The sequence below is a fragment of the Pseudopipra pipra genome, chromosome 1 (genome assembly GCF_036250125.1).
Source record: "Pseudopipra pipra isolate bDixPip1 chromosome 1, bDixPip1.hap1, whole genome shotgun sequence".
NCBI lineage: Eukaryota > Metazoa > Chordata > Aves > Passeriformes > Pipridae > Pseudopipra > Pseudopipra pipra.
The window spans coordinates 94,408,919-94,422,981 of NC_087549.1; the positions used below are offsets into that span (position 1 = coordinate 94,408,919).

Consider the following 14,063-nt stretch of genomic DNA (forward strand, 5'->3'; position numbering starts at 1 on the left):
AGCAAGAGCAGGAAGCATTGAAACAACAGTTCCTTGGCCCTTGGCCATATCTTGGAGTATATTTATCATCCCAGGCCTACGTAGGATCGCTGGGTACTACTGAAGTCAAAACAGCTTTAAATGGGAATGAACATGTTCAGTTTGTAGCAGCTATATACTGTCCTGAGCATTTGATAGGGTTGGAATAGTAAATTATGATTCCTTTGAGATGACAGACGTGTTAAGAAGTGGGTTTTTCACACTGCTGTGCACATGTTGTTGTGGAGAAAAAGATAATTATTATTCTGACATTGTTATCATAATAATCCATAGGAAAGCTTTTCTTTTTCTCAGCCAAGCCAGTCACAGGTGCCTTGATGGCCTGTTTGATGTGTGCTGGTACTTATTCATTTCACCAGAAATGAACCTGCTAAGGTGTTTCATGTAGGTATGTAGTTTTTAAGTTTGTAAAATTAGATGCTGCCTGAAATGTATTTTTCATGTGTCCCCCACTCAGTCAGATTTACTGAAAACAAACATCATCACAATTACAAGATCAGCACACTTGAAACATATCTTTACATATCCAAGGAAATAATAACCTAACGCTTGTCCATTCTTCTTTAATATGATCCAAAAGTGAAGTCTGTCTTTCAAGGCACTGCCTATGAAGAGAGCATGTCTAAAATGTGTGCAAGCTTGAACTTTGAGGCAAGGAGTACATCTTTTAAATACAAAAAAGAAGGCTGTTTACCTGCCATGGACATTGTTGCAACCTGTTTTATATGTTAAAGAATCTCACAGTTTTCTGCCAAAACTGAGGCTGTTTTCCATTCTAAAAATAAATAAACAAATATCATCTCTTCCATATAATGCAGGCAGGAGCTATTAGCCTTCTCAACACCTACTGGGCATGGCTTACAGAAGACCTGACCAGCATAGCAGCTTCATCATGGCCAAGGCTGCATAAGTGCATGTGAAGATACAGTGCTACCCTTCATTGGAGAAGTTACAGGTCAGTTTGTGTTTTCTTTGGGCAAAAGAAAGGCCCTATACTGCTTACCTGCCCTGCTTCATGTTTTCTAAAAGGTTCTGGATGTTTTCTCAACAATAGTTGCACTGCTGGAGTCCTTCAAGCAGAGGTGAGACAGGAGTGCTGTTCCTCAGCCCCAAGGAGAGCAGTTTACAAAAGATGATCCCCAAAAGCTCCAGCACCAGGTTACCTCATTCCTGCTCAAAGTGGGGGGAAAGGGAATATATTACAATGACTGTACAAATAAATATAACATCACATTATACACATGATCACAACTATCTCTACCATGACATATAGCATTTACAATGGACCAGATCTCTTCTCCCCTCCAAATAAAAGTCCAGGAGGGAAAGAAGGACAGATCCCTTCCAGTCCTTAAGCAGCAGCATCTTCTGAGGCAGCAGTCTGTCTGTCTTCTCCACATGCAGCAGCTGATAGCTGGCTTTCTGCCAGCACTCACGAGGGAGGTATCCAAGCCTCTCTCTTGGCCCCATCGCCTCCAACCGAGGGGTCTTCTGTGGGCTTCGTAACCCCAGACAAGGTCGTTTCACCACGTCATATCACGAAGACACAGGGGGGTCTTCGTGACGGTCTGGTATCTCTTGCAGGGCCTCTGTGCCCTGTCTCTCAGGCTGCCACTGTGGCAGCAGTGCAAGGGGGGGGAGCCAAGGTCAACTCCCCCCTCATTCCATCTGGCTGTCCCGGTCCAGCTCCGGGACGTCTCTGAGCTTCTCAGCTCCTCTCTCTCTCTAGTGCTGCATGTTCAAAACTGCTCTCCAAAATAGGAGTCCATGTCCCTCTTCTCCAAGAGGGGTCTCAAGGGAGTTTTGGGGGATCTGGTACAGTCTTACCCCAAACTCTGTCTCTCTGCTGCTAGCTCTCTTTCTCCCGGCTCTGTCTTCCAGGAGTCTTCTCTGCGGTGCTGCATGTTTCTGTGGCTTCTTGGTCTTATCTCTGGCTCTCTGACACCGTTTCTCTGGTCAATCCCAGCTGCTGCTCTGTGCCCATGGAGAAAAACATCTCCCGGCATAACTACAGGCACCTAGCCCAGCTTTATGCTGTTCCAGGTCCCTGCAGCCCCCCAGCCGGGGGCTGGGAGGCCCCAGAGGGCCCGAGGGGTTCAGAGCCCCTTCCTCGTGGCTCTACAACATGGCCACCACTCCTACAACCCTTAAATATGTCTCTCTGTGCTAAATGTAAGTAGCGTTGGTAACCTCTTCTTATCAACCAGACTTTTTGTTAAATTTCAGAGTATTCACATTTTCATAAATTCCTTTTTATGTAGCCTGGAAAAAAAAAAAAAAAGGTATTTCTCAACTCCTGCACAAAAAACTGTTAAAACGAAAGGCCTGTTACCCACCAGAAATAACCAACTGCGTGAAGCATCTTTAAGCACCTGACTGCAAAACAGGTTCATACTGAAAGATCCTGTGAGTATAAACGGCTCTTTTGTGGCCTGACAGGCAAGGACTCCCAGAAAACTCCAGAAGTTGCCTCTCCTCCCTACACATGTGAGATCTCAGGAAACCTAATGAGCCTCTGTTGCTTCCCAGTGCTGCCCATTAAGATAGCTAATGGCTAATGAAGCCTTGCTGCAGCTTAACTCTGCTTCTCCTGGGTTCTGCTGCCCCAGGGAGTGGGGTGCTCCACCACAAACCTTTCACAAAATCACGCAGTTCCCATATAGGGTTTGAAGGGAAGTGAATTCAGGCTCCATCGTGGCTGAGGAGAAATTGTGCTGCTCCAAATGTATTACAATGCACCCCAAAACACAAGTCTGCTTGAAGTGATCCTGAAGAGAGTCTAAGCTTGAGATAAACTCATGCCTGTATGAAGTAGGATGGAGAAACTGAAAACAGACCTGTTAGGAAAGGAAATGCATTCAAACTCAGCAATGTATATTGCCTGAAATATACTTTTGTCATTGTCTCAGTCTTAGGAGCAATGAATCTGTTTCAGGCACATGCCTTAAATTGCTGTAAGCTTTTGTAACACCTTATAAAGATGTGTTCTCAAATCTCAAAGGGTTGCATAAAAATTGCTTTGTTTCATACTTTAATTTCAGACATATGTTTGATAAACTGTTGATTAATTAGTTTCCTGATCACATCCAGAACTGTATTTGTTTATATGACCACAGTTTGGTATAAAACAAATTATATTCTGATTCTCCCAGTCTGTAGCAACAGTCACAGCTTCAGGTTTTGTCTTTTTTTGTCTTTTTTTTTTCCCCCCTTAGTTCTTTCTAGTACAACAAACAACATGTAGTCAGGATGAGAACTGCAGACAGAAGACTGCAAGCCCTGGGTTCTTTAGGGACTCTACTGAAGGTACAGGCAAACCAGATGAATTCCATAACTGTAGGTTTTAGATGGACCCTAAGTTAGATTTGTTCTTCATAGAGAAGTGAAAAAACTGCAAGTGGCCATTAAATCCAAAGCCCTGTCGAGGACCATCATTTCCTTAAGATATAAGCCAAGGACTGGCCAACCTTCCTCTTGGAGCATGATCTTATGCCCTGGGTCAGCAGCCAGCCTAGGAGAGCATTATTGACTCCCTTCCACTCCCTCCAAATGCTCTTGATAGCAGACCTGGGGCAAAATGCCCCGTTCTTTGTTTTTCAATGAAAGCAGACACAGATGACTCCCCTGTGGCTAAGATCCCCATAAATATAGACACCTCTCGGTCAAGAGAATTAGATGTGAATTTCCTTCCTGCAGGTGAACCCTGGAAACAATAACAATACCCTGGACAAACAACAGATTGTAGCACCTTTAATTATGTTTTGCTTGCCCTCAGTAATCACCAGCAAAGCAGAGCTCTTCATATGCATGATTAATGTGATAATTAAACAAGTGATCTATAGCAAAGGCACAGCAAGTAAAGTAGAGGTTTTGTTTGTTGGTAACTAGACATGCATCTGCCTACCAACAAACAGCACTCCCTGGTCTACAGGAAGATGGCCTGATAAGGACATTACTCTGACCTGATCTTTTAAAATATTTATGCATGTACTGTAGTCCCTCATGAACCTCCACAATATTTAATTGGAGACACATAGTCCTACTACTGGTCTCTCACTGCAGTAAATATTTAATCACAGAAGGAAGTGTGCCTTTGCAAGAGGAAGCATCAGTCACTGACTCTTAAAAACAGCACAAAGGGCACTAGTACCTGGAAGAAGTATTTTACTCTGTAGTCTAGAAGTCAAGAAAGGTCCATCTGATTATTTCTGCGGTGAAATAGCAGTCTCTCTCTGTGAGTTTGACATTTATCCCCTCTTCTCTGGAAAAAAAATTAATTGAATACAGAATTATAGCTTTTCCTAGCTAGTTTATTACTAGATTTTGTAGCAGGATCCATGGTGCTTGATTAAGTGGTCAGCAACATTTAATTTGTTTTCTAAGACACTGTACAGGCACTGTACTGACAGTATAGGTTCTGGGACTGCCCAAAAATTCTCATGCCAGGTCATCCTTATACTGCCATCTAAAGTTGCCTCTCTCAGGATAGAGTTTTTAATAATCACTCAGCAAGTATGAAAATGTGTTTAAAATAATTCAGAATAAGGTTTGACTGACTCAAACAGGTGATGAAGAATTAATGGCAAAAAGACATCTGCTTTTATAAGTGACATCTGCTTTTTTAAGTGATTTGCACTAATCCTTGCAAGGTTGTTAGCAGAAAGGGGGATAGATAACTACAATCTGGGAATATGAGGGCTAAATACAACTTGATATACACAGCAAACAAAGTGATGATTTGAGTAGGCATCAGGAGGTAAAACTCAGAAAAAAACCATATTGAGGAATGTATCAGGAAAGTAAAGTATCAGAATGAGGAAAATGGAGCAGAATGTGATTATTTTGGACTCAGAACAAGTTTAGTGGGGCATAGTATACTCATTCTGCTTTGAGTCTTTTCTGCTAGAGGTCTAGATTGTTCCATGAATTTAACTGTTGAATGATGGGCAGACAAACATCTCTAATATAAAAAAAAAAAAATTAAAAATGCTTTTGTTTGAGTCTTAGTACTTAGGGTTTTTTTCTAACTGGGATGTATACCTGGAATACAAAATTATGTAGGGCAATTAAAGGATACTACTATTAAATCACTGCTTCTTTTGATTCTGAATTATGTTTCAATTCATTAGTCAGAAACTATCTTGGATTATTCTCTAATTTAAATTTTCAGAATGTGGCTTTCACTGGAGTTGATGACATAAGTTTTTCTTAATTATACTGGAATAAATCAAAAGTAATAATGCAGCAATCTGTGGAATTGCTCTGGGTATACAACAACTTAATTGGAAACAGAATTTGAATCACTAATTCAGTGTTCTTTTTTTTTTACTGCCTTGCGTGTATGTGTCGCACTACATTAATTTTATATGAGGAATATTCTAGAAATACAAACCTACCTATAACTATTATTTTTCTTTTTGCCTGACAAATGCGTATTTGTTGCAATATAGATCATTTATGTAAAAATATTTTCTGAGAAAGTTACACTAGGGTTAAAGTAATCTCAGGATGATATTACAATGAAAGGGGTGTAAATGTTTCTGATCTAAGGACACCTTTTTTCTTTTTTAATTTCAGCTAATAAAATAAATCTAAATCCTTAAGCCAAGGTTTAGGAGTAGACAGCACATAAGGATTCTAAACAAGTATTGATGGAGATAGTAGCAGACATCAAAATGTCAATATGGTGGGTTTTTTGCAACAAACAGTTTCCTAAAAAATGTCCAGATGCTAAAGTTCAGGTAAATCCACACCCACAAGTCATTTAGTCAATTAGTAAAATTGCCAATGCCACACACAAGATTTTCCTTCTATTTAAATCTGTGTTTTGCAATAGATTTGTAATGAAAAACCTAATAAAAAAAACCATCTCTATAGAGAGGAATTTGGTGCATAAGGGATAGATCACACACAGGCATATACAATTTCCATTTTTCGATAGTGACAAGATGCAATTTGTGGTCTTCAGTGACAGAAGACCAAGACTTTGCTTAATTTGTTATATGTTTAAAGCATTGGACCAAGTGAATTGGGAAGATTGTTATCAGACATCTGGCAAAGACTGTACATTGTAATCTGGGCATGTATATTATTTTGATGTTTCAGGTTTGACACTTCCCCTACTATCAAAATGTATCAAATCCGACAGATGCAGGTCAACAGCTGGGTGTCCACACATACAGCTTCCTTACTTAGTTCAAAGGCAGATTCCCATTTCTGCAATCCGTGGCTGTCATCCAGGAAATGAGAAACTGCAAATAAAAATTTTTCCATGAGAATTTTTTTACAAAATTTCTTGTTTCCCTGGGGAAAAAAACCCATGTCAACGCAAAACTTCCATCTCCAGACAGTTCAGAACATTCCTATGAATGTATTTTTCATGATTGCCTGAGAAGCCTTCTTCACTGGTATTTTTCTATGGGCTCTCTTCAGCTGCCAATACCAAGCTTGGCAAGATAAGATTCTCCTGAGTTGTTGCACAGCCCAGCCAGCCTGATTAGGTTGATTAGGAGGTCTGGAGCCTGGGACATATTAACAATTGCTTAATCTCATGACACTCTATATGCCAAGGTGGCACCAAAAACCAAGGGGCCTTTGGATGTTGTTTGTACCAAAGTAATAAACACACATAAATAAAACGAAAATTTTAAAGTCCCAGGCCCATAGACAAAAATCTGAAATTTGAACACCTGGTGAAACTGTTTGCAATATGCCAGAACAAGTCCCATGACCCATAAGACTACACCTCAAGTTTGAGATCTCATTAGAGTAGGCAATTAAGGAATCCTGAGATTCTCTAAGACTGATGCTGTAACTGCAGAGCCCGCATGGGAGCATGGGACAGACACATACTCCTGACATATTAGATTCATCCAGAAAGACGCTTAGTTAGGACACAACTACTGCTTCCCTTGCAAAAAGGTGTATAGTTATGACAGACCAGGGACAGCCCCAAGAGCCTAGATGTGGTCACCAAACACCTCACAGACTGTGTTGGAAATACCTCTCCTGCCATGATAGGGAGAACTTGGTTGTCTTACATGGGTTTCCCTTTAGGAATACTACAGTCACCATGCACAGCGGTAGGTAGTTATTTGTAGTCTAAAATTTCACCCTGGTAGGCCTAGGATTAAATAGACATAGCCACAGTGGAATCATCTCGTTTGAACATGACCAATGCAAGCCAATGGAAGCAGAGGTTCCTGGGTGTGTGTCTTCATATACAGACACCAAAGCGCAGACGGACTTTTACGATAAAAGTGTCACTTGGGAATTTGCCTGTGACCTTTCAGTGATGCATCTGGACAAGGAATCTCATCAGTGCCTTTGCCCACTGCCTCAGCAAGAAACCAAATAGAAACACTCTACCAGGGTAGGGTCAAGATCACTGAGCAAACTGTGAGCTCACACTGTCCCTAGGTGGTGGTTGGAGCCACTAACACAGTCCCACCAAAACCCCACACATAGATTGCTTCCCAGAAGTGTCAAGCTTATCTGCAGCATCCAGCAGTTCTTATACAGGTTACTCCCAAAGGAGTCATCTTAAATCCAAAAATCCTCTTGGATCTATCATCCTTAACAATAAAAAGCACATTAAAAAGTGAGATTAAAAGCCATAATAAATCTATAATTATAAGGTAAAAAAGCCAAGAAGTTGTTAAAATTGAAAACTTTTTTCTTTCTTTTTTTCTTTTTTTTTTAACATGACAGCATAATAGCAATATACCAGCACTGTTAGTTTGAAGGGCTGTCCCAGCTTAGAATAAGAAAGTAAATCTTTATGTGCATTTTAATATGAATGAAGCAGTTAAGTAGTTCTCTCTTATAAGAAAGAGTATTTTTTCTCATAATCTTTGTGTGTACTTTAATGAAACTATAGCATCTCATATTTGAAAAGTGTTGGCCAAGACAAAAATCCGAAATTGTTGGGTTTCTGGTACCTATGACTACAAATGCCTATTCAGGCTAAATGAAAAGAGAGTTTTTCAGATGTTTCAGATATACGTATGGGGAATGGATGTCCCCCAAAAGGGACAACCTTTCCACAAGCATGTAGAAATTTTGATGTCCTTGGCTGAAATGTGAAGAAAGAGGTTCTTTTATTTGATGATTTCTCAGAGGAACAAAGCCCTGACTCATTCATTTTAGTTCAATCATTAAGATATAATAATAACAGGGTTTCATCTCTTTGACAATAATCCATTTTTAAACAAGTTATTAATTGAAAATGTATTAAGTATTACTTTCAGTTTTCAGTGCATTGTTTTAATGTAGTATTACATTAGAATGACTTCAAAAGAGTAATATATATGTTACTGCAATATAGTAATAGATATACAAATATAATTTATAGATAAAAAGATACATATAAAATAGAAAACAATTCAATTTAATCATTCTTTAGCAAATTGCAGTGAAAGGGAACATAGAGATATTCCTGAGAATTGAAATTAGGATGTCTTCTGGTAGAAGGTGAATCTTTAGAAGAGTTTTGTTTTCATGGGTAGTTATCAAATACTGTTTTACAGGAGTGAAAGCAACTTGTGCACTGATCCTTAAGAGATGTTGTGGAATTCCCAGAACATAACCTACATATTTTTAGCTGAGATCTTCAGCTACAAGCAGTAGGAGGAGAGATAAGAAAGACTATGACAGCTCTTAATAAGTAGTGTGCACAGCTGTGAAACTAGGAGTCAGATTAGAAGAAGACAGAAGGGAAAAGAAATTAGAGAGAACTGTGAAAGGAGGAGAAAAGTAGAAAAAAATTCCATCTGAAGACTATGTGAGAAGGAGACTGTAAAAAAGAAGGTTTCATGATGAAGATAAAAGATCTTCTTTACAATCAAATAAATCAATGAAAAGAATGAGAGGTTGATATCTTCCTGGGAGAGGTTGATGTGGCAGGCTGACCAAAGCTTCAGCAGAAGGGTGGCTGCCCATAGCATGTGTGCAACACACAGTCAGTGCAAGATCAACCAGCATTATGCTAAATTGATGCAGTGCAGCAGTGGTAACTGCCCTTAGCAGTTCTCTTCCATTGAAGAGAAGGATCATTAAATTTTAAAGGAATTATTGTTGCTTTAATTATTATTGGAAGCTAGGGAAAGAATCACCAAATTCAACTTTTTTTCCCATATCTTTGAGTCAAAACTGTTGCCTACTTGCCCACCTGTTGGCAAGCAGGTACATTTAAATAAAACCAGACATTGGTGTGGTTCTGTTGAGCCTTTTTCAAAGGCACTAAATTTTATTGGACAAAGAAGATCCTAGGGAATACAGACAGGGACAGAAACACAGTTTGCATTTAAGCCAAAAGTGTTTGTTTGGTCGTCTTAATTTCTTGACTACATTTCAGTCAACACCCTATTTGAAAGAATGCTGCCAAGCTTTGCACAGCCAAAATGGGACTTACCTTTTTTTGGTTAATTTTAGGGATAAATTGTTAAATACTCTCAGTTTCTTATTACCACTTGCTTCTGCTGCTAATAGAAAGCTCAGAGCCAAGTAAATCAAAGTATCCAGATGGAGGAGAAAAACAATTCACTCAAGAAAAGGAGTTCAGCTTCAGTTTTCCCAAGAAGCTTTTATAAACATTAAGGAACAGAATGTTCATGAAAAATGTCTCGTCAGTGTCCTTTTAAATGTGCCACACATACGTAGCATATACAAAAATGTTAGAAGGGAAATGAAGTTCCTGTAGATACTCCATGTCATCTGGGCATTTGGAAGCCACCCATGCTCTAGTTTCAGAGTACTCAGCAATACCTATAAGCCCAGAAAGGATCTATTATAACAAAGGTTTCTATCTGCCATGTATAGGGGAGAAACACATTGAATTGAATATGTTTGGTTTGGGAAATCTGTTTTTGCCCATTAAGCAGAGCTCTCCTTACACATTAATAGAAAGATGAACGTAATGTTCATCGCCTCATGTGGTTTTGTGTGTCCCAGGAATACTACTACTACAGTCTACAACTACAAGGCTCCATCTGGCTGCTCAATTGGAGCCCAACGTGACAACTAATTGTTATGCAAAAACAATTGATTAGATTTTTATGTCCCTCAACAAGCTGACTCAATTACAATGAGTATAATTTTTCTTTTATTTTTTTTTTCTTTTTCCTTTATAGCTTATAGTTCATTTTATTGTTTTCCAGATCTGGCACTGAAGTCTGTGGACTATCAAACGCCCTTGCCAAGAGGAAGCTATACCACTCTGGGAGCTTGATGTGCTGTGAAGGGCTTCTGGGAGGCTTAGCAGCAACTTTGCCAAAGCACAGTTGATTATGCAGCATTCAGACAGAATTTCTGAGTAGTCTTGTTAACCCCCTCTCCAAAACAATTGGGAGATGAATATTAAAAATGAATTTAAGCTACTAACTGTTCATCTATTTACATCTTCTGAGTTAGTCTGCTCTTCCACTTTTAAAGCTCTATTTTAGAGATGGAGTGAGCCAAACCCTTGACAGTACTGGTCTTCCTCATTTTGCACAGACTAGCAACAAGGTCTAGGGGAAAGAGGCTATCAGGACCTGTCACACTCAGAATCCAGACTGCCCTCTCATCTTCTGGAAGAATTGCTTTCCAGTGAAGTTCTTCACATTTCTATTGATGCTCTGAGAGAAGAATTAGGACCTCAGAGATGGATTTTTCCTCAGCATTATACTGATTTCTAATAAGCTAAAGAGCAAATATAGCTCCTTCTCCCCTGCGTATCCTGTATCTGGGAGTAACATCCTTGTGTTTATAAAGATTTGAGACTGCTATACTTATTTTCCCAATGTCTAGGAGGTGTGTATATACAAAAACATCATCAAGAGTGCACTTTACCTTCTCAGGCCACTGAAGTTCATCCAGATGATGAGCATCCTCCAGGATGCTCCTCTGTGTTTGAAGGCTACTTTTAAGTATCATCAACTCAACTGGGCTGATTTCTCTGCAATGAACCTTGCCGCCACCACCACCAGCACTCACAAATTCCAAAAGGTGCCTGCCTCCTTGGCCTCCTCACTGAATTCTCTTGAAATACAGCCAGACTTGCCAAGTCCTGCAGCTGCATGACTAAACACCACACAATTTTAGGTCAGCAAAGGACTTTCTTTGTCAACTGGTGCTGAAGATCACTGGCTTATTCAAATACTTGATTCATGGGTTCATAAGAAAGAGCAATTAATGTACCTGTCTGGATGCAGGAAAGTTCACCAAAGCATCTGGGAAGGTGAGAAGAAATTGAAATATTTTCATGTTCAACAAGTAAGTGTTTTTCTCGGTCAGCATTTTAATATGAAAATCAAACATTACGAGTTTCTCAAAAAAAAAAAAAGACAATTCAAATATTTGTGGGATTTTTTGTTGTTTGGTGGGTTTTTTTGGGTTTTTGTTGGGTTGTAGGTTTATTTTTTTTCCTTCAAGGGAAAGTAAGGGCAGGGGACCTGAAGGCAGAGTTAATTTTTCAGGAGACTAGACTTCACTCGACACAACTCTTTACCTGTGAACGAGCATTGTGTAACTGGGACACTGGAGAGGGAATCACAGCATCTAGAAGCTTTATACAGATGAACTGGCCATAACCTCTGCTAAAAGCCAGAAGTTTCTTAAAAAGCCAGCTCTGTAAAGAGCTTAACTCTTTGCAATGCTTTGAAAGATTGGAATAACTACTGTTTCATGCCTACCTTAGGCTGTAGCACAAAGATGCTAAATACCAGTACATTGTGATTTTTATAAAGCATAGTTTCTTCTTGCTTTTGTAGGTGAGACCAATAAATTAAGGCCCATAGTCTATCCTACCCAGCCAGTGTTATTAGACTTGTTCCACTGGGAGGGAGTCCCAAAGGTTTCAGTCCAACATGAAATTATTCAAGCTGCACCCCTCTTTTTTTGCAAGTAACCTTTAATACTGAGTCACATCAGCAGGCCTTATTAGCAACATCAGCCCTGCTGGCCCATAGCCCCACATCCCAGGTGAGAAAAAAAGCAGCAGCTGAGAATTTATTTTGAACATTTAAAATATGTAGCATAAAGAAGAACTCAGACTTGGGAACAAAATAGATTTCTCTTGAAGAAACTGAAAAAAGGTATTTCCACACTACTAAAATCAAGCGCTGTTTAGTACAAAGCAGCTCAGCTGCCTCTCAGTTGAAGGTCATGGGGCTAGTGTCTACCATCTCAAGGTTTAGTAATGAATGAATGTATGCATCTTTTTCTCTCAGAAGTGACAGGTGAAAAGAAAGTAATTTGCTCTTCTTCTTACATGAGTCTGTGCACACTTCGGAGCACAGACAAGGAGGACTGTTGCTTGATCAAAATCCTTAACTTCCACAAAGACAGGGGGAATTTCAACTAGTGCTAGAGCTGTGTAACTATTCTATGTCAATGGATAAAGAGCCCAGCAATGAAATGGACTCAGGTCTCACATACTTAGGAAAGCTGACACAGGGTGATTGCTATTTGGAAGTGCAAATACTCACTGAAGTATATACCACGTTACTGTTCTCAGCAGCAATGTTCTTCAGCTTTAATCATGCTGTCAAAGCACTAATTTTACCAAAGGTTAGAGGGGTAACACTACCAGCATCACAACCTTTCACAAATAGTAATACCCTTCAAACCGGAGTGTTTTGCTGCAGAACACAGTTGAAATTTAATTTTCCCACCATATAAAATATTGAAATACTTAAGTAATAACATTCAGCAACATCATCTGCCGTCGGATAGTGCACAGAAACTGGGCAATTATGTTTCGCCTCGGGTGGCTAATAGGCCTATTTCAAATTTCAGGCATTATCGGATAATAACACTGCCTGCATCTGAGTATGTTATTATAATTATTAGCTGTAAAGAAAGGGAGGGGGGACATGCAAACAGGGAGGGAGAAGGATTGTTTTTAATTATTTAATTTTGAAGTTATATAAGTTTATTGTTCCTCATGAGTTAATATTCAGAGACCAAGTGCTGGCACTGCTGCAGATTTAACTCAGTTCAAACTGTTTTGTTTTCACATTCATAAAACCTAGTAGTTCTCTAGCATTCTGCAGGAAAAGCTTCAGAAATAGTGAGGTGAATTTACACTTTAGACCCAAACACAAGATAGAATAAAAAGGTTAACTAATGACTTAAACCTTTTTCATTATTTCATGTGAGACTGCTCTTTCCAGTCCTCAAAGGTCATTCAGTGCACAAAAAAACTAAATGCCTGAGAGTTGAGTGCTGTGTAAAAAACACCTTTAATGGACTTCCATGAAAAACAGAGAATAAGAAGTTCATTCATGGCTAGGCTTCGCGAACGAAGATTTGGGAAGGCTCTATCCACATTTGTTGCAGGCACGCTGGTGGCTTATGAGGCCAATACGTGACAGACATATCCGATTGCAAAAGGCACAGCAGAAAGACTCCTTAGGTGGTATATTCTGCAAGACACGGTTCTTTCTGCATTGCCTTTTCTCCTCAAGGGTGATCCTGCGTGTGTTCTCAAAGGAGACAGCTGCATTATAGATGGTGTTTCTCCAGACCTCCCGACTGGAGGCCAGAGTAGACCAGTTATGGTGATCAATATGGCCAAGGCTGAGATGTTGTTTCAGGGAGCCCTTGTATCTTTTCTTTGGGGCTCCTCTCTTGCGGCAGCCAGTGGCAAGTTCACCATAAAGCAAGATCTTAGGGAGGTGGTGGTCCTTCATCCTGGAGACGTGCCCTGCCCAGCTCATCTGTGTTCTCAGCAACATGGCCTCAATACTTGTGACTGTTGCTTGCTCTAGAACAGATGTATGGGTCACAAAATCTGATCAGTGAATAAGAAGTAAAGGCAGTTAAAAACACATATTTGTCTAATCACCCAGAGGCAAATAATCCTCCATTTGAACAGCCACCATGAATCACTTCAAGCCACCAGCATCATGCCTAGTCCCGTCCCACCAGCTTTCCAACCACATCAGAAGCCAGCTTCTCATCTCTTACACCATCATACATCTGTGTTTGTGGATATGCTAGAAATAATTGCATTCTTCCGAAAAATGGTAAACTTAAAAATT

At 39.7% G+C, this 14,063-nt stretch overlaps 1 long non-coding RNA gene across 2 annotated transcripts in view; it reads right to left on the minus strand.

Annotated features, from left to right (window-relative positions):
- Positions 1-14,063, minus strand: part of LOC135419566 (uncharacterized) — a 198,450-nt gene that overhangs the window by 6,318 nt on the left and 178,069 nt on the right. For both annotated transcript variants that reach the window (XR_010433045.1, XR_010433044.1), the window contains 2 exons: positions 6,231-6,290; positions 4,190-4,300 (listed from right to left, as the gene is read on the minus strand). This is a non-coding gene — a long non-coding RNA (uncharacterized LOC135419566). The remainder of the gene's footprint in view (positions 1-4,189; positions 4,301-6,230; positions 6,291-14,063) is intronic.